Genomic DNA, 25,170 nt, shown 5'->3' on the forward strand with positions numbered 1-25,170 from the left:
TAAATAGTTACGCTTCAGGCTAGGAACTAACCACCAACCCTCTCAGGGTTGTGAGGGAACTGCCCAACAGACTTGTTAACAAGTAATCATGCCTTCTAATTTTCCTTCATACATGTTTCTTTGAAGTCCTTCAGAGAGAAATGCATGACTGGCAGATTTCGTCATGGCTCTTTGTTCATTCTTATTTAACTTTAGTCCTGGCACTTGCTATATAACATTAGATCCTTACATTCACACACCAAGTTAAAAAGAAACAAACATCAATTCTCTCTGACACATGAAAAGCATCTAGAACTGGCTTCCTTTTCAACACAATACATGATGATAGTTGTTTCCAGGGCACGCTGTTTTCTAAAGGAGATAAAATATTGGCTGTGAGAAAGCTGCTCACCCCTTTCCTTCAATGAGTTGAAGAAGACATTATCTTGTTCCAGCAGAGAGATCCCACTGATGTACAATGTGAAGACAGAAACCTAAAAACCAACAGAGAAATAGTCAGAAGAAAACAACACCACAGAACACACATTCTAAGACTGACTATGATTTTTAAAAAATTGTTTTATTATGTCGTTCCCTCATCAAGTTTAAATGAACAGACAGGAATTTTTTTTGCACACTTTGCAAATTTTTGCATTGTTAATAATCTCTAATCACACCCAGTATCCCACGCTTGAACTTCTTATCCCATTATTTGATCTTTCTCTCATCTTATTCCATTCATTCTCTACATTCACCTTTGTCTCTGCTGACACCTCTAACAGAAGGCTCCATTTGGATAATAACTCACTCACTGTTCAACCTTCATATTTTACTCTCTGGCTCAGTGTCTGTCTGCCAAGACTAGACAAGACACATCCCAAAAATAAAACTACAAAATGCAAATAGGAATAACTCGCCACTGTTGTGAAAATTAAGCATGAAATCAAGAAAGGTGAGAGATTCTTTTTCCCCCATTTAAATCTCCTTCGTCATCATTTAAAAACAATCCATGGTAAAATCAAAGCATGATGCTAGAAATGGGCCATTGTTAGGATCCTGTGTTCTGTGAAGACAGGTTCTGCTACAGGATTATTTGGCAATTTTAAAAAGCTTTCCAAAAATTACCACTTAAAATTACTTTAATTATATTTAATAGCACCCACTTGGTACATTGAAGCTACTTTTAAACGTAGTAAGGATTGCAAAAGCAGAGTAGCAAAGATTGTGAAAACGTACTTAGAAAACACAACTGCTGAAAAGCATTAAAAAACCATCTCAGGGGAAGTTCCAGACACTAAGGTTGCACAGAGGCCACCAGAAATTATATGATGGCTAAAACACAGCTGAAATCTTGAATCAGATCACTTCTCACACAGACAAAGTTCACAATAAGAACTGGAGAGAAGTAACTCCAACATTTTTGAAAGCAAGATGAAATTGGTCTTTGGATTTGAGAACCAATTTATGCACGTGTTATTTTTCAAAAAGTGATGGTTTTCAGACAAGTTCACAGAAAAACAAAATGTGAAGGGCCACTCAATCTAGATGCCATCTCTGGTTCATGAAACCTGGTTCTAAACAGAGCAGGGAAGATATTTGAGAAGTTTTAAGGCAGTTTAAATTTCAGCCATTGGTTAGAGATTGAACACTGAGCAAGAAGGAGTTTCAGTCCGAAGTGATACACCTGGTCTTGAAGGCTCAAGGAGCAGATGGCACATTAAAAGTTCTTACCACTTTTCCTTAAACTGTCAAAGATCTATGTCTTCAGAAAATGGGCTTCTCTCATTTTTGCAGCTTCTTAATTCTGTTCGGAGGACAGTGTAGTAACCCTCTTAATCCCTTCTTGGCATGCCATGCATTTTGGTACTCATTCTCCCTTCAATTTACTGGGCTATTTTTCAAATAAAAGACTTCTCACTATTCATGGCATCTTCAGAACGGAGGTCACTGCCAGATTAATTGGGATAGATAAATAGATAAACTACCCATTCCTTGTCTCTGGTCAGACATAAGGAGGACTATTGCAAATCAGAAAATCCTGCTCCTCCATTCTGAAAACAACTGCAGCCAAGAACCGATGGTGCCACTGCTGCCAGAGCTGGTCAGTCAAAAATATTCAATGTATCAAGAAGTAGCCCTTACCTCCAAAGCCTTCAGCTGAAACTCTGGAAATAACAAGTTTCTAAACACTTTATGAGATAACGAGGGCAGGAACAAAGAGGTACTAAAGAAATGCAGGCCCAGCTGAAAGATGCTGCAGAGGGAAGGATGTAGCTGAGAAGGAACTAGAGGATATTGCAGTGATATTGCCTCTTCCAAGAGACACTGGACAACATTTAATACTGCTGTCTACCCTAAAACTTATCAGCAAGAGAGATCTGAGCTTGCAGATCATGTCTTCTTGCACATCTCAGTGGGGGCAAGAAGAGGGAGTAGATACACCTGTTCAAGGGTGGAGACAACACCAAGGCACTCTGGGGTCTTAACCTGGACTTGCTCTTGTCAATTTTTGTTTTCCTTTTATTCCTCTTGCAGACAAGCTTTAAAGTAATGCCATCATAATAAAAATACCTAACCATGAAACCAAAATGAAGGGCAACTTTGTCTCTCAGAAAGTGAATCACCACTGAGGTTTTTACTACGAAGTAAAATAGGAACTTGTTCATTCAAGTGTCCAAGAACCCTCGTTTGAGTCATCCTCTCATTCTGCACTTCAGCTCGCAGGAAGCAAAGACCTGTGCGTACATTCATGTGTACAAATATGAGCAGACATTAAGATCAATATATTTTTCTAGGTTCAAATAATAACAGTAATAATTGATTCCAACAATGAAGCAGTAAGCAGAGCACCCATGCCAGGACTCATTCCACCGTTGCTTCGGTGGTTATCCAGCTCCAACGACCTGCCCACGCAGAGTCATTCAGCGGAATTAAGACAAATCAATGTGAAGTTGATGCAGACAAGTTTATGATAGCTGTGCTCAGTGAGGATGTTCTCCTCATTCAGCACCAAGGTGGCTTCCATTTCCTCTATTTCATGTACTTATAAAGTTGAGTCATTATTTAGAATATTATACTTTGAAGAAAGACAATGTTCCTGCTCAGGAACATAACACCAGCCTCAGGGAGTTCCATCACAGAGATACAGCCACTCAGTTACTCTGCAACAGCTATGCTGTCAATTGCCCTGGGAGTCAAGCCCTAAAAAGCCACAAAACCAATTTTTGGCTGCAGTAAAATGAGATTTATTTTGTGTCACTTTGTTCCCTTTATTGTTTGGTGGTGCAATAGAATTATTTATATGTTAATCTTGATGAATATGAGATTACATTAAAAAGAGGAATGAAAATTATACTTTAGGAAACTGAAAATTAAAAATAAATTAAAATCCACAACTAAAGTTGGATTTCTTCAGAAATACAGGCTACACTCCAAGCTACCATCATGTAGGATTGCATGTAGGATTTTGAACATACATACTGTGCAGCAATGACTTTATTCAGCAAGATGTCTCCAACAGTGGACCTACAGCTTTGTTGTCCCATTAATCTTTCACAGCATCCTCTTTACGTATCCCTCCATTTCAGATCTTAACAAGCCATACGAAGTATTCATATCACAGACCACCTTCCAAGCACCACCACACATTGTCACACAGCATGACCAAAACAAACCACCTCATTAAAAGATCTGTGTTCCTTTAGCAACTGATGCTTTGTTTAAACTCTGCTTTTGGTACATTTAATTCTGTAAATTCTCCTATTTGCAAGTACCAAATACCAACAAATATTATAAAAAATGTGCCAGTTTATAAGCTAAAATTGCATATGCAGTTAACTGATAAAATGAATATTAAGGATGCACAGATCATAGGAATTCCTCCAGGCACAACAACAGAAGTAAAATTGAGGGGATCTGGGTCTTGTGAAGAACTCCAGCTTCTAATTCTGCACACATCCTTGGTGTGTGCACCAGTGTATTTCTTGGGAAAGGTGCATAATCATGGGTCACACTCCCAATTCACGTCATCACCAATTTACCACAATCATCCTTAACAAGGATGAGAAAGATGAGGAATTCTACCTAACCCAGTCATAAAACGTCACCTCAGTATGCCAGGTATCCTGCCCAAGGTAGCTCTTGGAATTCTGGAAGGAAATCCTCAGGTTGCTCTCCTACTTCCTGCAAAATAGAATCCTCATTCTTCTGACTCTAGAAAGGTCCTCAAATTCAAGGAACTTCCTGCAGCATCTCATTTCTCCTACCCAATTCACACAGCAATTTGACCCTGCTTTATTAGCCCCATAAAGTAATAGTGAGGAATTTAGGGGACTAAACAGCAATTTTGGCAAGAGAAAAACAAAACTTGGGGGAAAGAAAACCCCCCTCTTTAATTATTCTAAGACTCCTGAGGGGTTAGGGTATGAGGGAGAAAAAATATTTCCCATCACTCCCTCATCCACTGCCAATATTCACATAATAAATGCAGATTCCTTTTTTCTGTATTTTCAATACTACAAACTGGAGGACTTTTTATGGGTGCAGCATGAGAATCCTCACACACACATCATGAATCCTCACACATATTTTTTTGTTAAAGGACAGAGAATGATTTTTTTTTTGCTGTCAGTTTTTATGTGCTGTCATAACGTGTTGGACCCAAAAACCAGGAAGATGGTGTCACATCTGCCTTGCTGCTCTCGTGGCAAGAGGGTGGCATTGGAAAGACTACAAACACCCCTTACAGACCAGCACTTCCACAGCTGGAACTGATTCTGTACAACTTTCCTACTTACTGATATTTAATTACTTTTTCAAACACAATTTCATTTTAAAAAATTAAAAAATCAATAAACAGAAAAAAAGGTGAGAACTCCACCACCCTCCCCATTTCCCTGGCATTCCCCACATGGATAATCAGGGTTGCTTATGTCCTAGACACAACTCCATCCCTTTGCCACTGAAGCCTTTGGAATATCCACACAAGCACATCCCGAATCTCTTACTTTTGGAGACACTCATAGAACCATATCCTTCCAGGCAAATTAAACCAAAGCAACAGGAAATCCTATTTTCATCATGATTTGCATCAGCACCCAATAAACTATGACTGAAATGAATCTTGTTTTGTGTTTATGCTTTGTGGTTTCATAAAGAAGACACAGAATAAACCACCAGTCTCTCTGCCTTTATTGCTATTGAATACTTTACAATGTGAGCAGTTTGTGTAAGCATATGTTATGTTTTCCAACATTTTTATTATAAAACCATAAAAGTTTCCAATAATTCTATGAAGGGCTGAATTCCTGATGCTATTGAAGTACAGTTGAAGGGTGAGGAGGAGGTTTATTAAAATAATAACTAATTTAAAATGGACTTTGGATGTCGAATGGGTAAGAAAATGCCCTCTACACATTTTTGGCATTTAAACAATTCATCAAGATCAAGATGTTCCCTTATCAATTACTTCATTTTTATGTCTTTTACAATTTCTGGAATAACAACCCCATTAATGAATCAAGAGTTAACTTGGGCTAGCCAAAAAACCTGAAAGAGACACCAAATCCTGGTCCTGCAACTCTGTGTCAAATCCAGTTCCAATCCATCACTACCTTTCCCAGAATCCTCCCTGGTTTGACTCTAACATTGGGTCAAACCTGAATTAACTTCGTTTTCCTACTAAGTGTAGGCCTTAAAATGAACTGTCATTTTGTTTTACAAAATGATGATTAAATAAAAACTCTTCCTTTCCTGCTTGACTCTTGTTTCCCACCTCTCCCAAACACAAGTCTCTATCCCTCCAGGAGTTATGACTGCTGCCTAAGTGTTCTGGGGTACAGAAAGACTATTTAGGATTAAACTTACCCATCACCTACTGCTGTGAGCTGCATCATGCTGAACTACTTGGTCCAGGTGATGACTGCACAGTCAGGTGACATGCAAGGACCAACAAACAGGAAGATACTCATGTCACATGGAATATTCAGATAATTTAGTTAATAAATATTTGCCCAGAAACATATATAAGCCTTGTTTTCCAAGAGCTCATGGTCTGTTGAAGTTTCTCAAGGAACAGCCATATGCTCCATGTGAATGCTTATGCTCCTTTCCCCTCTGCAACACTAAAATCCACAACTCAACTGCTGATATGCTCTTAAATAAGAAGAATCCCCCCCTTCTTTTAAATTAAGACATTTACCTTCTCTTAGAGTAATTTTCAAGATGCTGAATCATTTTAAAGTTGGCAGGCTAACCCTGCTCAAACATATTCATCATGGCAAATTTCAGCAGGACTAACAACTAAACTACATAAACCCCTCAAAATAATAATAAAGATAACCAGGTAATCTTCTTTCTGATATTGCTGCTAATATGGCCTAGAATGCAGAAAACTGGGCTAGAACACCTAAATTAAGCGATCACAAACTAACCCAGAAGTTCTTTAGTTACAAAAACGTACAACACAGCACACACATTTTCATTCCCCCGTTCTCTAGGCACGTTAAACACGTACAAAGCTGCAATTTCTGTTCTCTAATTGCCTCTGTTTCCTTAGAATATAAAAGGCTTGGACTTTATTTTTCAGTAAATATGATAATATCCTTTTCCCTTTGCTTTGTTTGCTATGTAAGTCGTAAAAAACCAAGCAGGATGTGAAGTATAGCCACACTTCCTAGCTTCTTCTGCCCTCAAGAAAAAACACAGGCAATTCCAAAAGCTCACCAATAAGATATATTGGAATTTGGAGGTTTAAAAGAAATGGATCCCTATTTCAGTAACCAGAAGTAAGCTGCCATATTCTACTTTTTTGCCTGAATTTCCCATCAGCTGCAGAAGAGAGAGCTGCAGATCTCTGGGCACAGCGGGGTAAGGGACAGTCAGTGATTATCACACTCAACTCCCATTTTCAAAAATCACCTTTTGACTCTCGGTGTACTTAAATGGCCCTCAGGTTTAATAGCAAATACCTCTTTTGTACACCTAGGTACTAAAAAATGAGAACACCATGGCCTGGAGCAGCTGCCACATCAAACCCCAAACAATGTGTTCCTGTGAAGGATAGGAACCAACCATGCGAGAACAAGACCTAAGTTTTAATTCCCTTTCTAACACCAACTTTTGCCTCTCAGTGCCATACATGACGTGGTATCCCCTTGCTGCTGGCAGGGGAACCAAGTTACTGCCCCTCACCGACTTCATAAAAATGTGTCACAGCTCCGTAACAACAAAATTGGCATTTCCAGATCCGTGGTGCCATTATTTCACTTTCTACCCCACCCCCAGTTCCACCTCATGAGTCCCGTGTTCCACAGGTCTGGTATGAAACCGCCTCAGTGAACAAAGTGAAGAACCCGCTACAGGTGTGAATATTTTAGTGTTCAGTTCCCTTGGGGAGATCTAGAATGGGCTGGGTACAAGATTTTGGCAACATCTGGCACCAAGTAAGCAAATGAAAGAACTCCATCAGCAGCTTTTTCTCCTTGCTCTTGGCATCCTCTTGCTTAGAAGAGCAGTAAGTTGTTTTACATTTTGTACAGCACTGAGCTGTGGCAAAATAAATCCCTCTGAGACTTCTCATTTTTAAACCTATAGACTCTTTGAACAAGTGAGACTGAAGTAACCAGCTGCTGCTGCTGCAAGAGAGAGAGAGAAGTAACATTTGCAACATTTTTAATTTCACACAAAAAATTGCATTTGGTCTTACTTACACCAAAATAAAAATACTAATCTGCTTTACTGTAAGCTTTCACAGATGTGCCAGTTTTGCAGAGGCAACATTTGGCTCCCAGACCACAACATAATATTCTGAAATACAATTTGGACTGCTTCATTCAGGACATTAACATGGCCATTAAAACAGGCAGTTCCACTGCCACAGTGGTGGTTCTGTGATCGTTCACCCTCGGCCACTAATACACGGCTTAATTTCACCAAAGAGTTACTCTTTTCCAGGAAATTGAACTGCTCCTGAACACTTCTAAACTTGCTGTGGTAGCAATCAGAATTATCAGGGCTTTATTAGAGCACTGCATTTACAACACAGAAAAATACAGTTGGAAAGCAAAATTCTGAAGAAGAAATTACAGCTTGTAGAAGACTATCCATTTTATAAGACTAAAGCATTTAAAATAAATTTAAATTTATATTTCATTCATTCAGTCCTATCATGGAAGACTGCAGGGACTTAGCTTTAAAATGTTATTTTTATTTAACCCAGATATTCCAAATTGTATTAAGAGTACAAATCAAGGCTATAAATTACTTAATCCCAGCTTGACTTTTTACATGCCAAAGTGAAATTTCCAAATACAAAATAAAATCTCCACCAACCCTAAAAACAACAACAATGGACTCAAAATGTAAAGAATTCTTGGGTTTTCTATCAGCACATGGGAAATGGTAACAAGAAAAATTTCAGCCCAGCAATACACACAAGCACAGATTAAAAAAAAAAAAATGCATGGCCCAAACCCACTGAGGAGACCAATGAGAAATGATCTGAGCCTCCAAAATCCCAGTGCAGCACAACAGTTCCTACACTTCTCATCTTCACCCTGTGACTGAAGCACACTGAGCTCTGCCTTTCACCACTGAACTGGAGATTATGTAAAGAAAACACAGTGAAACCTACACTGAAGTTTTCCTGGGGATACTTTAATTATGAGATAACAGGAAAATATGTCAAGCAGTGACAGTCAAGAGTAAAAATATACTGTACAGTTTACAAAATAAACTGAAGATAGGACATATATGAAAAAAATAATTAGAATTATTTTGAATAGACTATGTGAATTGTTTGGGGGATTTTTTTTCCCCCAGAAATGTTTGAAAACTTGAATGCAATGATTCTATATGTGGCTACACACAGACTCGGAAAAGGATAAATCTGCAATTTTATGTGACAGAAAACGCACTCAAAACGCACTTGCTGTTCTTGATAGTGTAGCAATGACACTGTCTGGAAATACATGTAAGGATGGATTTCTGATACAATCACAACAATTTGTTTCCCCTTTCAGTGTAATCCATAAAACTCACACATACAGCTAACAGGGACTGACCAGGACGCCATCCAGCTGCAGAAGCCATCTCACTTCAACCACACATACAAATATAGCTAAAGGGATATAACCCCATAGCACAGGCAGGCCATAAACAGATGACATCCCATAGAGGACAGGGAACAACCTGAGTGTATTCACAGTAGGGAGAACAGCAAGATCTGTGGCTATCCTAAGCCATAGCTGCTACAATTCTCCTCATCAAACAATCTACAGTGAAACTTTGTGCAAGAGCACACTTGAGAATGAAATTAGAAACTAACTATATGTGCACGTTTTTTGTAAAAGCTAAGAAAGGATTTTTTTAGTTTAAAAAAAAAAATGAGATATTTAGCATACTTTGAAAGTGACCTACACCTTCTTGCTATCCTCCACAGGATCTTAGCCCAAGTGTTTTCCACCATCCAGAACATAATGCCCATGTTCCCTGTTCCCGGGATCTGTTTAATGGAATGCACACAACCTATTCCAAAGAGGGTTAAGGACAAAAATGAATCTTGCCTGGGCAGCTCTCAAGTGCATGTCTTAAAAAACCAAAAAGCCTACAAACCAGCAATTCATTCACTTTGAAGGGTTTCATACCAGTGTCTCGTACTAGGAAGAAAATATTTACTGTGAGACTGGTGAGGCCGTGGCACAGGTTGCCCAGAGAAGCTGTGACTGCCCCTGGATCCCTGGAAGTGTCCAAGGCCAGGCTGGATGGGGCTTGGAGCAACCTGGGATAGTGGAAGGTGTCCCTGACTATGGCATGGGGTTGGAACAAGATGACTTGAAGGTCCCTTCCAACCCAAACCACTCTGGGATTCTTCCTCCCTAAACCACACCAGTCATTTACTCAGACAAAACTGCAAAAAGGGACCAAAAACTTCAGCAGCAGCAGATTAAAAAAATAAATTAATATTGTGACCTGTCTCTAAAATTACACTACATATGACCATTTAAGACTACGGAAAATATTTAATAAATTATTTTTAAAAATAGCAATAAGCTATACAGAGAATTATCACGAATGTGTTAACTACTTATAATGTTATATTGTTAATTGACAGACTCCAGCGTGGTGGGAATGAAGGAAAGCCATGGACTGCTCCATGAGACCTGGGACTTGTGGCTCATTGAGGCAATACTTGGGGATAAAACCAGCGCTTGATTTATTATTGTTTACACACATCCCCAGCAGGGCCTCTGGGCAGTGTCAAGTCTCAGCTCCTAATTGCGGCCGCGTAAACACCCGGGAACCCTCGGCCTGGCTGTCGGGAAGGTGTCTGCTCACAACCGAGCCGGGAGACCACGGGGTCACACCGAAAAGAAGATACAAACGAGGGAGAAACCCAAAGCGGCTCTGCGCACACTGCCCCGACCGGGCTCCGCTTTCTATGAACGCCGAGGCGGGCGTGGGGGAACATCCCCTAAACCGGGGCAGCGGCCGGGGGGCATCTCCGCATCCCCTTCCTGCTGTCCCCCCGGGACAGGGCAGGTGTGGAGGGGGACAGGGATCACAGCACGGCGAGAGGGAGAGCGGGGTGCAGCTGCCGCGGAGGTCCGAGCCCCCGGTCCGGTGCAGGGGCCCGCGGAGGCGGCGAGGGGCGGCGGCGGAGCTCCCGGAGCGCCCCCCGTTTCCCCCCCGCCTCCGAGGAGCGGCCAGCACAGCGCTGCCCCTTTAAGCATCGCGTCGCCTCCTCTCCCTTCCTCCCTCCCCCCCCCCCCCCCCCCATCCCATAGCCCCCATCTCCTTCCTCCTCCTCCTCCTCTTCCTCCTCCTCCGCGCGGACCCGCGCGCGCTCCCGCGTCCCCTCCCCGCGCGCGCCCCCGCCGGGACACAACGGGCGCACGGCGGCCGTTCCAGAACCTTCCTCGCTTCGCTCCCCCCCCCTACCCCTCCCCGCTTTTCCCCTCCTTCCCCTCCCCGCGCCCGCCACCGCCCCTTAAACCCCCCGGTCCGTGCGAGCGGCGGCGGAGCGCGGGTGCCCCTTTCTCCCCTGGCCACCGCCGCCCCGCTCGCCCCTTCCCCAGCCGCTCTCCCGCTTCCCCGGTGCGGCCGTGCCCGGGCGGCGGGCGCGCCGTGATGGACGGCGGGGCTGGAGCGGGGTTTGAGTGACAGCGCTTACCTCGGGTGCCAATCTTCGTCACACTGACAAGCGGCTGCAGCAATCGGGACCCGCACCGCCGCCGCGCGCGTCACCGCGCGCCGCCGCGCCCGGCCAATCGCCGCCCGCGCCGCCCCCGACGCCACGGCGCGCCTCATCAATATTCATCGCCGGAGGGCGGGGCTTGGGCGCACCGCCCCTCCGCATTGGGGCCGCCGGTCTCGCCCTCATGAATATGGATGAGGGGGCGGGGAAGCCGGGCGGGCGAGGCCACGCCCCTCGCCGTGTGTGAGGCGGGGGGATGAAACCACTGCTGGGGGTGGGGGGAGGAGGGAGGTACCAAGTGGCTCTGGCATGAGGGGAGAGGCGGGGGCTGCTATGGCGGTTTCCTGCAGCGTTCCCTCGGCCGGCGCTCGCTGCTCGCCCTGGGGTCGCCTCAGGGCGCGGCTCCCCGGGCTTGGGGAGTCCCTTGGCTCGTTGTTGGGGCTACGAGTCCCCGCGTCTTGTAGGATGCCCCCGGGAGCCGCCTGGCGCGGGCGGGGGTCGCCCCGGGGAGCCCCGACTGCGGGAGCTGCGATGGAGGCTCCCCACAGGCTTTCCCAGGAACTTCTCCTGCGGCCTGCGAGGGGTGAAACTGCCCGGCCGATCCTTGTGACCCTTCCAGCCCCGAACCTGCGCCCGCCTGTTCTCCCCAAACCCCCAAACTGCGGGATTTGAGTGAGGGCGGACCTTCGCTATCCCTCAGGGCCTTGCCTAGGGATCAGGTGCTGCTCAGGACCCTGCCCAGGTCTTGCTCGGGTCCTGCCATGCCCTGAAATAAGGATGCTGACCACACATGGGGTTTTTTGTACTGAAACTCCACTTGGGAGGAAGCAGCGCTGTCACAGCTCTTTCCCCCATGAGTTACCACTGTTAAATATTCCCCCTTTTCCCAAACCATTCCTATATAAGGGGCAGGAAAGTGTCAGGAATGTGATTTCAGACGGGTGCCCTGTGACTTGGCCGTTTGGCTGTTGGGATATTTAAAAAGTGTCTCTGCTGAGCAAAAGGGCTGGAATGCCTTTGAGTCATGCATGTCACAGGTGATCGATCTGTCGTCTCCACCTTGTTCCTCCTTCTCTAAAAGACTTCTAAAAGATCACCCCGCAACCCCTCGCTGGCTTTGAGAGCAGAGGTTTGCAAGGGGAGGAAGAAGGTGACACATAAAAAGCAAATCTCATTTTAGGAAGCTCAGTTTAAACCCAAAGCAGATTTACTTTCAGGTCTTGTAGTCCCTCTGCAAAAGCTGCCACTGGGATTCTATTTGATTATCCTGTACCCAGTAAACTGGGAATACCCTACATTTTTTCATGGTCCATGCCACTCTTCCAGTAGCAAGTCAGCTATTTTTTTGTTTGTTTTTATATAACACTTTCCTGGCCAGCCCACTTTAAAAAGAGCTGGCTAATAGTTTGGCAATAGAAACAGCTACTTAAATGTTCCTGCAAGCCAGGTCTGCCCTCCGTCCTCTGCGCGTCACTGCTGTGTCAAGACCCTGCTCAGCCAACAAAGTTGCTTCAGGAATCTTGTCACCCTGTGCACACTGCCACCATTTGTCCACTGACAAAACAGTTGCTCCATGCCCTCGCCAGACCGCCTGGAGCCTTCACAGGAGTTCCTTTTCCAGCCATTTTTCCCTGCACAGTGAGAACCATGTGGACATCGCGCTTGTGAGCAGAGAGGGAACTTGTACACCAAGCAGAGAGGGTGGGAGTGGAACTGAGCTGTGCTAATCCAGAGCACTCAGATGGGTACATCACAGCTCAGTGTTAATGGGAATGATTTATTTAAACAAGATTAGGGAAAAAAAACCCCAACCAACTCTTAGTTTGTCTCATTCACAAGAGCCTCTTTCTCTGTTTCCGCTCCTGTGCTGTGCAACAACACCTCTCATACAGTTCTTGTGGCCAGGTTGGCTGCTTCTACCACAAGTTTCAGCTCTCATTATCCCTGGCACATTCATTAGTGACACATTCACTAAACAGTGCTTAAAATTAACTCGTTCCCATGCCCAGACCTGCCTCTTCTTCAAATTTGATTCTCCCTGCAACCCCTTTGTTCTCCTTCTGCCTCGCCTGCACTTCTTTGAATGGGAGTTCAATGATTTCTTCTGAGAATGTACAGATTAAATTAAAACTAATTTAGTTTCTGTGTAATCTCTCCTCTCAGTGATCTTCAAAGCCTTTCTTGATGCCTTTCCCAACTTGAATTTTCATTTCTCCTCCTTCTTCCCTTTGCTTTTCCTTCCTTTCCTAACTGCTACTTTCTATTCCCGAGCTCCCCCCTCACATACAACAGGTGTAGAAATTCCTCATCTACTGTTTCCCCCTCACCCCAGTAATCCCGTATTTTGGTCGCCTTTGTAGTTAAAGTTACTCCATCTTTTACTCTCCTCAGCCTCTTACTCTTTTTGTGATTTCAGTAGATGTTTTAACTCCCTTGATCTTAAAGCTTGTGACCAGAATGAAGAAAGCCTGGTTCCCCACACATCTGTGCCTCGTTGTTTGTTAGCTTTAAGGTGTAAGGCAAAAGTTTTAACTGAAATCTCTTCCAAAGTTATGATTTATTTAAGGTTTCTCTTTAGTCAGTGGATGCCGTTGCCCAAAAGTTCCTGCTGCAGATTTTCCATGATTTGGGGAGAATGTGATACATCCTCCCTGTTCCACAACTTATTTTCATGAAAGTCACAGGAACTAAATAATTGTGTCAGCTTTAATCCTGTCGGGGGTAAGACACTAGATTAAAACATTATTAAATGACGTGGGTACACCCTCAGATGTACCTCTACCTACATGACATGACTGTATAAACCTCATTCCCACAAGAAAATAACCTAAAAATCATTCTTGATCAAACTCGTGACTTCCAGCTCACTGAAAGCTCTGATCCCACTCACTGTCAAGAGGTCCCTGCTTTTCAGTCTGTCTTCAGTCATCGCTGATACACCTTCTGCAGGCTTAATTTTTAAATCTTAAGCTTAATTTTTAAAACATCACAGCTGAAATGGCTCCAGGAGATGAAGATTTAAGAAAAGCTCTAAAAATTACAGGACCATTGAGAGAAGCTGGCAACTTGGAAAACAGGAGCAGCAGGGGAAAAGAATGAAGAAGTAACTGAGATGAGTGATCCAAAGGCAAACAACAAAAAATACCAACAAAACGAAACAGAAAGAGAAAGGACAGACGCCTTTTCTTTCTGTTTCTAATTGTCCAAACAAGGAGCGTTGTCCCTCATCAGATCTGCAAAAGAACAAGGATCCAATCCATAGGATGGAAGACAGAACTCCCGAGGAAATTCTCCATACTACAAATCTTAAAAGGATTCTTACACAGCTGATGAGGTTTTATGCTCTGAGCCCCCATTGGTATGGGTGCACTCGCTTCAATGCAGTGGCGAGAGGGCTGCTTTTCTTTCTAAAAGAGCAAAAGCCACATGGCAGGGTGAGCGAAATGCCATTTTAATATTTTGTAATAGCAAATGACAAGTACATAAAAATGGGGTTTGGCAATATTCAGGCAAATAATAGAACACTCAGATTCTCTATCTTCTGCTACCTTCTTCACATTGTACGTATTAAATACACTTACTAAGTATAGCTCATTCCTTAAAGCATGCCCAGATAAGTTTCTGGGGTCAGGACCTTACTCAACTACTCAGAACAGTCCCTAGTATATAAGAGCACCCCTCACAGCTGGCACAAATAATTGCACACACTAAACTGTTGAGGTCCTGCCTCATCAAATGAGAAAAGCACTTTCCCAAATCTCTTCTCTGGAATACACTTTCAGTATCAATTTAGGCACAATAGATTGTGTAAGCGTACTGGAGGGCAAAACTCTATCCTACATACAGCTGCTAAAGGAATTAGGCTTACTCTGACATCCTTCAGCAATTACCACATTATGAATATTACAACTGTGTGCTAAACATAACATTCATCTGCATTTAACCTGTTCAGATCACTTCTCGTGCCTCTTGACTCTGTACGTGGCAACTCTTTCATAATTAAGCTTTCAAAGGCAACATTTACATGGAGGTGAAGGGATGGGCTTCCATGCAGGTGGCAGTAATCTCTACTCCTAACTTGTGGCATAAAGCCAGTAATTGCAGTGATAAGACTGGAATAATCTAAAGAGAACAGGGTTTCCCCCAGATTTCCATAAAAATCAGGTGAGTTTTTAAGTGCTGATCTCCTGACAATAGGAGGCCTCTGCAGAAAACCAGTTTCTCCTTTCGTCACTCCAAGGGAATAAAAAGGATGTAGGAAGACATGTCAACAACTTAGATGTCCTCTGGCTGTTTGGAGAGCATTCCCAAGAGCAGGCTTGGTGTGCCCTGTTTGCAGGCACAGCACATTCACATCTGCAGCCACAACTTTATGTGGCATAGGAGGAGCCTGGAAAAAATATGTGATTTACTTTATAGTGGATACACCTTTTAAGATTTTAAAGCTGAAATTAATGAGTTAACTCAGTCTAAATAAATGCTAAGCTTTGCTTGAACTAGATCATGGAGATCTGCGTAACTCGGCTGGGAACACTCCCTCTGGAGAAATTAAGAGCTCGTGTCCCACAGCAGGACTTGGGCTCAGACCAAGAGCTGGCACTGCAGTGCAGCACTACTGCAAGGAGTTTCTGTGCAGGGATCAGGATGCCATCCTTTGAATCAGCTGTTATTGGCTTATGTTTTTCCACCCTCTCTCTTCAGTAGAAAAATCAACCTACTTAAAGCCTCCTTAAACAAAAGGAAAAATTAGAAATGTCTTATTCAATATTTCTCCTCATGTTAAATCAAATTTGAATTTTCCAGAGCTGTACATTAGCTGAATCACTGGCTGCACGCTACTCACTCCATCTGTTTATATGGTTGAGTCACTGCATTACCAGTATTTTAACACGTTACTTGGAAAGAATTGGAAAGATCTGGAGGACAAACTCCCAGAGCTCTGTAAGATAATGTTCCCTTCTCTGTGTTCTGTAGCACCATACTCTACTCATTGCTCCCTTTCTGCTACAAGAAAGATGTTAATTGGAACAAACTGCTATTTTAGGAGTAAAAGCACAGCTTCCACCTAAAAGCTGAAGATCGAGCTGTGATGCAGAAATCCACTGTCACCTCCCTATGTGCCGAGTCTTGCCCTGGGAACTGTGCAAGGAGTTCCATGGTGATGGAACAAACATCCTTCACAACCCAACTTTTTGTTGTATCTTTTTTCCACTTGAGATACAACAACATATACAGGTTACCTTCTGAGGGCAAACTGTCTGCTTTTAACGGTGCCGAAAGCTGAGAGTATCTTAGTGTTCCAAGGTTCTTCAAAAGTGTGCTATATGTAAAAAGAAATTTTTATTTACCTCTGTGTAGAAGGTGAGGAGGCTGGAAGGGGGCAAAAAACAGGTTTGAAAAACAGAGTCACAAGGACAGGGGTGGAATTGCTGATACACATTTTGTGAAAAATATAAAAAGAGAGTATTTTGTATGAATCTCACCATGGAGGACTATGAATGCATTCATGTTATTCTGGGAGTTGAGAAGCAGAAAGTGAAACCAACTGAAATAAAAGAAAACCAGTGAGACTAGTTTTGCTTTTCAGACCAGGGGTTAGATCCAACTCTCAGAGAAGTCGGTGGAACAATTCCCACCAGCTTGAGCAGGATTTGGATTCAGCAAAGTGAAATGCAGAAAAAATAACCAGGAAGCACTAATGAAAGGTTCTCAAACACTGGTCTACAGAGCACTTTCTTCAGTCCGTAGAGACCTGACTTCCCTCTCCATTACTCATTTACTTCCAGCTGCTTTTATGGGTTTTGGAGCATTATGGGTTTTGGAGCTGCATTTTGGAGTCCTGAAGGACTGCGAGGTGTTGGTAACCAGGAATGAGAATGGCTGGCCAGCAGAGCTGGCACTTTTGGAGATAGAAGAGGAAGGAATTCAACTGCTGAGCAAATAGGGAAGGAATAAAGAAGGGACTATCTGAAGGAGCAGAAGGACATTAAGCTGAAAGGATTAGGTGGCCTTCAGTGAGGATTAGGTGCTTTGCTGCCTAATGCAACTGTCTAGCCAGGTACCTAAGCTCCCAGCACAAAGCAAAAGCGAAGCTGAACCCCACACAGACGTCTGTGCTGAGCTGAAAGCAAATAGGAAATGCCAAGGGCAGAAGCCTTCCACAAACATCCCCCTTCTCGTCTCTGCCAAGGTGGGATTTGTGGAAACTACCACACACCCCTACCCTGGGTGAAGGTAGACAAGCCCGTCTCTGATGGTCCACACTGCAGCACTTGCACCACCTCCTCCAGGCCCACGTCCACACGGACATCCCAGAGCTGACACACATTCCTACCACCACATCTGGCTGAAGCCGAGATCCTTGGAGCAGCCAGGCCTCTGGACCAGGCTCTGGATCAGCTGATGGGTTATGCTTGGGGCAGCATTCCCATCAATGCTGTCAGGCTCTTCCTCAACATGAGGGGCTGCTGTCATCCGAGTACAAGGACACTACATCCATTTAGGTTGGAAAAGACCTCCAAGATCATCAAGTTCCACCTTTAAAGATCTCTCTTTCTTGTCAACCAGAGCAAAGTACTGAGTGCCATGTTTAGAGGTTTCTTGAACACCTCCAGGGATGAGGACTCCACCACCTCCCTGGGCAGCCCCTTGCAATACTTGACAAACCTTTCCATAAAGAAATACTTCCTGATGTCCAACCTGAACCTCCCCTGGCACAGCTTGCACCTTTCTCAATCAGAAGTTGCAATCAGACCATCATATTCAATGGCCACTGGCAGACTTCTCCTCCATTAATTCCTTTATTCCCATTTTTGAACAGACTGCAATTCTATAATGTCCTTTTGCCTGCCAATAAGTCTCTCGTGGAGTTAGAATACCCAAGTCAGCCTTTCCTCACAAGAAAGAGGAGATCTAAGAGACTTTCTAGACAGTTTTTCTAAGATTTACTGATAAGAAAACATTCTAGGAAAGAAAGGCTGTGTCAACACCTTTCAGAGCAGTAAGGTACAGAGATCCCCATACTGGCTGTGCATGAAATAGCTTTGGATCTGGAAGCAGCAGAAGAAATACCAGCCTCATGCTGTGCCCAGGTTAGCTGGTGGGCTGGGAGGCAAATTGGCTTGAGACTGAATGCTCTGCTAGCAAGGCAGCGCCGCTTCTGGGATCCAGGCTTGTATCCCTGCCAAGCTCTGCTTCTTCCTCTGAGGAAGACTGGCCCATTCAGCCCTGGGCTGGGGCTGGGCAGCACAGAGATGCTTTGTGCATGACATTCTCCCAAAGCCCTGCAGTGCCTGCAGCTACAGACCCACCTCCTCCATGGACCACCAAACTGGGCAGTGACTTTTCAGCTCTTTTCAGTCCACAACATCCTGTTTATTTCCCAGAGCAGGTGCAGATTCCAAGGGAGAGGCTTAAGCCTCCTCCCATAGAAGGGGTGCCTGAAACCCCACAGACCACACAGCCCATACCATCCCTGTAGGGCCTCGTGTGTCAGGGGCCGTGCCCATCCAGCACTGGGATTCTTCCTCATCACACACAATATTTATTCATTGACCAGCACAGACAACATGGGAATGCTCTGTAGGGGGATGTTTAGGTTCAATATCAGGAAAAAGCTTTTCACTCAGAGAGTGGTTGTGCACTGGAACAGGCTTCTCAGGGCAGTGGTCACAGCCCCAAGCCTGACAGAGCTCAAGAAGCCTTTGGACAATGCTTTCAGGACATGGTGGGATTCTTGGGGTCCCAGCTCACAGCTCCAGGCAACAGCCAATGCAGCCCTGGAGAAGAGAGCTGTTAGCAAGTCATTCCCTTATACTCATGTAAGGAATAAGTCACATCAGTAAGACTTGTCTTTTTTACACCTAGTAAGTTAAGTTCATGTAGACTGCATCTCTTCTCTAATAATCTGTATCTTTTCATAGAAACAAAGAGTCCCAGAATGGTTTGGGTTGGAAGGGACCTTAAAGATCCTCTTGTTCCACTCCCCTGCCATGGGCAGGGACACCTTCCACTATCCCAGGTTGCTCCAAACGCCATCCAGCCTGGCCTTGGACACTTTCAGGGATGGGGCAGCCACAGCTTCTCTGGGGAATCTGTGCCAGGGCCTCGCCACCCTCACAGTAAAGAATTTCTTCCTAATATCCGATCTAAACCTACTGTCTGTCAGTTTGAAGCCATTCCCCCTTGTCCTGTCATTCCAGGACCTTGTAAATAGTCCCTCTCCAGCTCTCTTGTAGGTGTCCTTCAGGTACTGGAAAGCCACAGTTAGGTCACCCAACATATTTTAAAAGCTTTACTGTCATAAATACAGCATTGATCAGGGTCAGACAGAACACACTGGAATCAGCACAGACCTTTCAAAAAGTGCCAGAAACAATACTGCTTCTGGCTTTGTAGCTGTTCATAGAGCAGGACCAGCACTGCAGTCCATTTCATGACTAAACCTTGCTCTCCATAAGTAGTTTAAAGCAACAGAAAAGGCAGAGATGAAATCCACTCTTCATCGAGAGGTGACTCTTGCTCTGCTCCCTCCCCATTTCAGGGATTTACAGTTCAGCTGCCTCCAGGGTTTGTTTCCCTCTATTCTACTTTCTGACAACTATCACCAAACCCAGTCAGAATTGTGCTCTTGTTTTGCATTGCCTTCTCCAACTCTCTTCTAAAAATGGTCATGCTTTTGCTTTTCTAGTCACACAGGAATCAAAAAGCTGTTTCAAACCCAGCGTGTTTGTCTCAGCACAACATCCCACGGATAAAACGTGTGCCTACTTTGCATGTCAATCTTCATTATTTTCTTTACTTCAATCAGACACAGGAAAACAATCATGAGACACTCAGCAGATTATTTTTTTCCTCAGTACTTTTTCAGGATGCTGGCATTCCTTTGGCTGCCAAGGAAGATATTCCCTGGCTCCACAGTGTCCATAGGCAGCAAGCAGCCGAGCTCCCATGCTGCACTGTGTGCGACAGACTGCGTTTGCATGGTGAGATTCAATCCTGTCTGCTTTTAGGGGCATTCTTTCTTTTTGAAAACTTGGGAACAAAGTTTTACATTATCAAAAGTTTTGTGTTTTGTGTTTTTTCCCCCAATTAGTGTAACACAAGCTCCATGTAGCCAGAATCTGTGGTGACTATAAATTCCAGCTGCTTCCCTGGTAAGCGCAGTGGTAGGACGCTACTGAGGCAGTTAAACATGGAAAAATGGAAGCTTTCAGAACCTCCATTTTCCTGTCATACCTAGAGCCAGCCTTGCCCCTTTTTCATACTCCCGTTCCGTTTTGTATCACCACCTCCACTGCTGACAGTCCTCTTTTCAATGGGAATATCACAGCTGCAGCCACTGCCAGAATCTCTTGGCAAAGGAGCTGCTCTCTGAGTCAGAGCCTAATGCCATTACAAGGTCTGCAACAGCTGCAGCAGTCAGACATCTGCAAGTCATTTGAACATTTTATGATGAATAAAAACTATCCATTACATAGACCTATACATTATATATTTAACCCTAATACTTATTCAGTTACACTAACAATAACCTTTTCCCTCTGCATGCTGTAAACTTCTTTGGCTTGAGCACATGTTAACAGAGATACTCAGAGCTCCAGTCTGGTGGAGCAGTCCCTGTGTACATATTATCTAACTTTTCTACCTATTTAACCATGAAATGATGGAAAGAAAGAAAGAAAGAAAGTGAATGCAAAGCTATAAAACTCATACCATGCATAAGGAAACCATTTTTATATAATTACATGAGACTGCATACAAACGGAGGATACAAAACAATGAGAAATGCAGAGGAAGAATGAGAACATGGACTCAAAATGTATAGGGAAGAGATCTGATTATGATATGCACAGATCTCAGACCCATCCAGATGTCTCCAGCCAGCATCCTGATCCTCGACACTGCAGCCAAGCCATTTGAAATCTAAAAAATCAGAATACCAAAGACAGGGGAGCAAGGCTTATGGAAAAAGAAACTGGAGTTGCAAGTAGTTAAAATCCTTTAAAATAGTAATGACAATAAAGAAACATAAATGTGGTTTCATGAAGGAAATATATCCACAGCCACAAATTATGAAGTCAGCCCTCCAGGACATTACATTCCTCATGCAACCTGCTGAGCCCGCTCCACATAAATAGGTGTAAAATACACTCACCGGCTGGGTGACTTCAGGGATGGAGCCCCATATGTGATTCCCTACCACTGAGTCCTCTACATATGTACACTTTACAACACTAAATGCAAACTGGGCAAGACATACCTCTCCCTGAGTTTCACCAGTTTTAGTGTTTTAAAAAGACAAGGCAAAAGTCTGACGTGACAGGAATTACCATAAACTTTCCATGAGATTTATCCAGAGCCATAATTTTCCTAGCAAGACATATGCATGTCAATATGATTTGTTCATTTGTATCATTTGCAAACTCTTTGGATTCTCAGAAACACCCCTACTGCTTCCCATTCTCTTTTACTCTGTATTTCACATGGCAGTTTGGTGCCTATCATAACACCAGCATTGCTTTGGAAGCACAATGTCAATTAACTTCCACTTTGACACCAAGTTAAATGTGTGGATTAATAAACTGGAGAACAGTGTAGGTTTAAGTAAGAATCAGCCATTAGAATTGCCTTACAGTTAGAAAAGTGACTTTTAGGAAATGTTTTCTTGAGTTGATCTCCTTCCTCTGTGCAGTCAGAGGCCAAACTGTTTATTTTACTGGCAATCCATCTTTATTGCTTGTGTTGGCCTTAATGTTTCCATTCAGACAATCCATACATTAAATATGAGAAAGGCCTAATATCCTAAAATCCTAATAAGTTTACAAACCATTCATTTAAAGGGGATTCAAAGGGAGTCCAGCAGAGTTCTTTTTTTTTAAGGGTCAGAAAAACAGGACATTTCAAGGATGAAAACCCACTTTGCCTCTGACAGATGGGACACTTTACTCGACGTGACCAAATCCCTGCCATGAATTTGTGGAGCACCTACCCTCCCACAAAATAAAAAAAAAAAAAAGGAAAAGAAAGGGAAAATCATGGCCCTTCTGATCGCAAAGATAACTCACCCAGCGTGATGTGACGCAATGATGCCTTTCTAAGTCAGCAGCCAGCCAGCTGTCTCCCTGCTGCTGCTCCTGCTTTTCCCATGCTCTGGAGGAGAGGAGCTGGAGCAGCCAGGCCACTTGCACAGCCGCTGTCAAGTCAAAGGGCAAGAGCAAAGCTTAGAATAAACACGTTGTTTTCACCCGCTCGCTTGAAGTGCTGCCAAATCTCTTAACATTAGCACGCATAAATCGGTGAGGATCACGGAGCCCGAGGCCCGAGCAGCAGCTGGAATCTTGTAGCTGTTACCTGGAATCTTAACGTCCGAAAAAACAGCTTCCCCATTCCTCGAGGCTACGTGGAAAATCTCAAAAAACACAATCATAAAAGTGCAGCCAACACCAAGGAAAAGAACCCCCAATTATTTCTTTCTTCAGTTCTCTTTTTTTATAGTCATCTCAAATTTGCAGTGATAGAAGCAGAGGGGGGAGGAATGGGGTGTCCTTTTGGAGATCTTTAAAGATGCTGGTTTCCCAAGACTGTGCAGAAGAAAGCAGCCATTGATTCTGGGGATAAATCCTGAAGTTATTCAGAGGGGAGGAAGACTGTGAAGATAAGCAGCTCTGGGCCCAGCAGTAAAAACCAAACAGCAGGAGTTGAGCAGCTGGAGGAAGGATAGACTGGTCGATTTTTCTCAGTCCAATGGTGACCTTCAAGAGGCAGGAGTGGGGCAGAGTAGTGAAGTTCCTTCCCTGAACTCCAAAATACAACAGCTTTGAAATGATTCTTCAGCAAGGACTTGAGAGAAAAAGCTCCTTCTCCACATCCAGCCGCCAAGAGAAAAGGAGTTGAAAAACACCGATTTCTTATGGCTAACGGGAGGGTGATATAGAAGATGGAGTCCATTGACTGGTGTCCAGAGACAACAACCTGGTATGAATTCCAGCACCATTCCACTTCCCAGCAGCTGGATTTCTCACCAGGGTGGATTGCTGGTTTTGGACACCTCCCCATTTTTTCCTGTCTGTTAACAGCCTTCCACTAGTAAGTATTTGGAACAGTTGTAAAGCTTTTTTTTGTATCTCAACGGTCTTGCCATTGCCTGAATGCAGTTCCAAAATTGCTGGCATTTCTGCCCAGCCTATCTGAAGTGTATTTTTGTCACGCTGTTAATAAGCACTGCATCTCGTGGGAGAACCTCAGCTAGCTCGGAGCTCTTAAACGATGTGTGCCCCCAAGACAGAAGTTGTAAGAAAAAGTCTTTCCCATTTTTTACTAGTTTTTATTCTGGGTTGCTCGCTAAATAGATGTGATGTACAAAGAGAAAGTTGGGACCACTAACTCCTCATCTATAAAGCAAGGATGAGAACCTAAGGAATTATGCAACTTGCCGGGCAGCCAGAGGTCTCACAAATGATTCAGTCCAACACCTGAGTCATAAGGACCATCCTTGCTCTCAGTTCCTACATTTCCCTTCTGTATTCTATATTCTGAGTTTCTTTCCAGCTCCCCTCACATTTCTCCCAATCCTCAAACTACAGGATGCAGCTCACTTTTAGGAATACCCCAGGGGAGTTTGGGAAACCTCCATACAGTTTACAATGGCCTTGTCTGGCATGATTTTAAACTAAATAAAAAAAGCATGGGAGGTGCCTTTTGGAAAAGGAGCACCTGGAAATGAGCAATGGAAGCATGGAGGGGTGGTGCTCTCAAATCCCTTTCCAAGCCTCCAGGGAAGAGTAACTCTTGCTCCCTTCTTTGAGACACGACCACGAGCCCTTTGTGTAGCTCAAGGTGTGTTGTGGCTTGCACATTCCCTCTCCCCTGCCAGAAAAATGCTGTCACACATTTTGGAAACCAAGTGTACCCTCATGGACAAATGGAATAGCAAGAGCACCTCACTATCATGGACAGACGTGATACAGGAACAGAAAATGAAGCAAAATCTCAACCAACAGAAAAAGAGAAAGCATAAATAATCTACATTAGCTCATTTTTTTACAATACTGCTGTAGGAACTGTCTGTTTGGGAAGGAGCATTGCTATTTGAACCACATTTCAGACTGGAGTGACAAAAACAACCCCACTAAGAATTTTAGGCATTGATTTTAACTCAGACACATGGCACGGGCTCTGTGAGTGTTAGAAGTTCAAATGCATATAGGCTGTATTCTGTGACGCGACAGATTTACAGAAACATGTTCCTGTCAATCTGTTTTGCAGTTAAAAGTTTGTAAAGAGGGCAGGAGAGACCAAAATAAATTTTGAGATTTGACCCACTGACTCCACACACTGAGCCAAATTTTTGGGATATTTCATTATAAACACATTTACTTAAACTTATGTCCCTAACTATGCATTAATACAGTCTTTTCTGCCCCTAAACTGCCACATACCCAAGACTTCCAGAGGTGGGTATGAATTTCCAGGTATAATTGAATGTGTGTAGGCAAAAATAAAAAAAGGAGAGCTCAGAAATATTTGTAGATTGTACTAAGAGTGATCCTGAGCTGAACAAGCTGAACACTAAGGATAATATCTAAGCACTGAAACCATAGACTCATAGAAGAAAGTATTTACAATTCCATTAAACAGAACCACATGAGAGGAGAAGGATGATTTGGAAACTTGGTGGGATATTTTGTTTAAAATCCTAAGAGTTTAATTAATATTACGCAGAGATTAGAGGAGTTTCTCTAAAAGGATAAAATAAAAACAAAACAAGTGAAACTACAGCCCAAAACCACCCTGGTTATGGAGTCAATCACTTGGGTGTTACAGAAGTAACCTGGTCTGAAGGGGACAATAAGGGGGACATTATTGCTACCTTCCACTACCTCCTTGGAGGATACAGAAAGGACAAAGCCAGGCTTGTCAGAAGAGTCACACAAGGATCAGCGTCAGGAAACAAAGAATTCCAATTAGACAACAGGTAAAGCTTTTTTGTTTGTCTT

The 25,170-nt window shown here is 43.6% G+C and overlaps 1 protein-coding gene across 5 annotated transcripts in view; it reads right to left on the reverse strand.

The window, feature by feature from the left end:
- The window catches only part of PKNOX1 (PBX/knotted 1 homeobox 1), a 39,051-nt gene extending 27,815 nt beyond the window's left edge, over window positions 1–11,236 (reverse strand). For 2 of the 5 annotated variants that reach the window (XM_039552960.1, XM_039552985.1), the window contains exons 1-2: window positions 11,150–11,236; window positions 392–473 (exon numbers count right to left, since the gene is read on the reverse strand). The gene's annotated coding sequence lies outside the window, so the exon portion shown is untranslated. Of the gene's footprint in view, window positions 1–391; window positions 474–4,085; window positions 4,737–5,844; window positions 9,709–11,149 lie in introns of those variants that run through there. The other 3 variants (XM_019282986.3, XM_010394622.4, XM_039552965.1) reach the window with 3 other exon arrangements.
- Window positions 11,237–25,170: the final 13,934 nt, after the last annotated feature.

This window comes from Corvus cornix, chromosome 1 (assembly GCF_000738735.6).
Source record: "Corvus cornix cornix isolate S_Up_H32 chromosome 1, ASM73873v5, whole genome shotgun sequence".
NCBI classification, from domain to species: domain Eukaryota; kingdom Metazoa; phylum Chordata; class Aves; order Passeriformes; family Corvidae; genus Corvus; species Corvus cornix.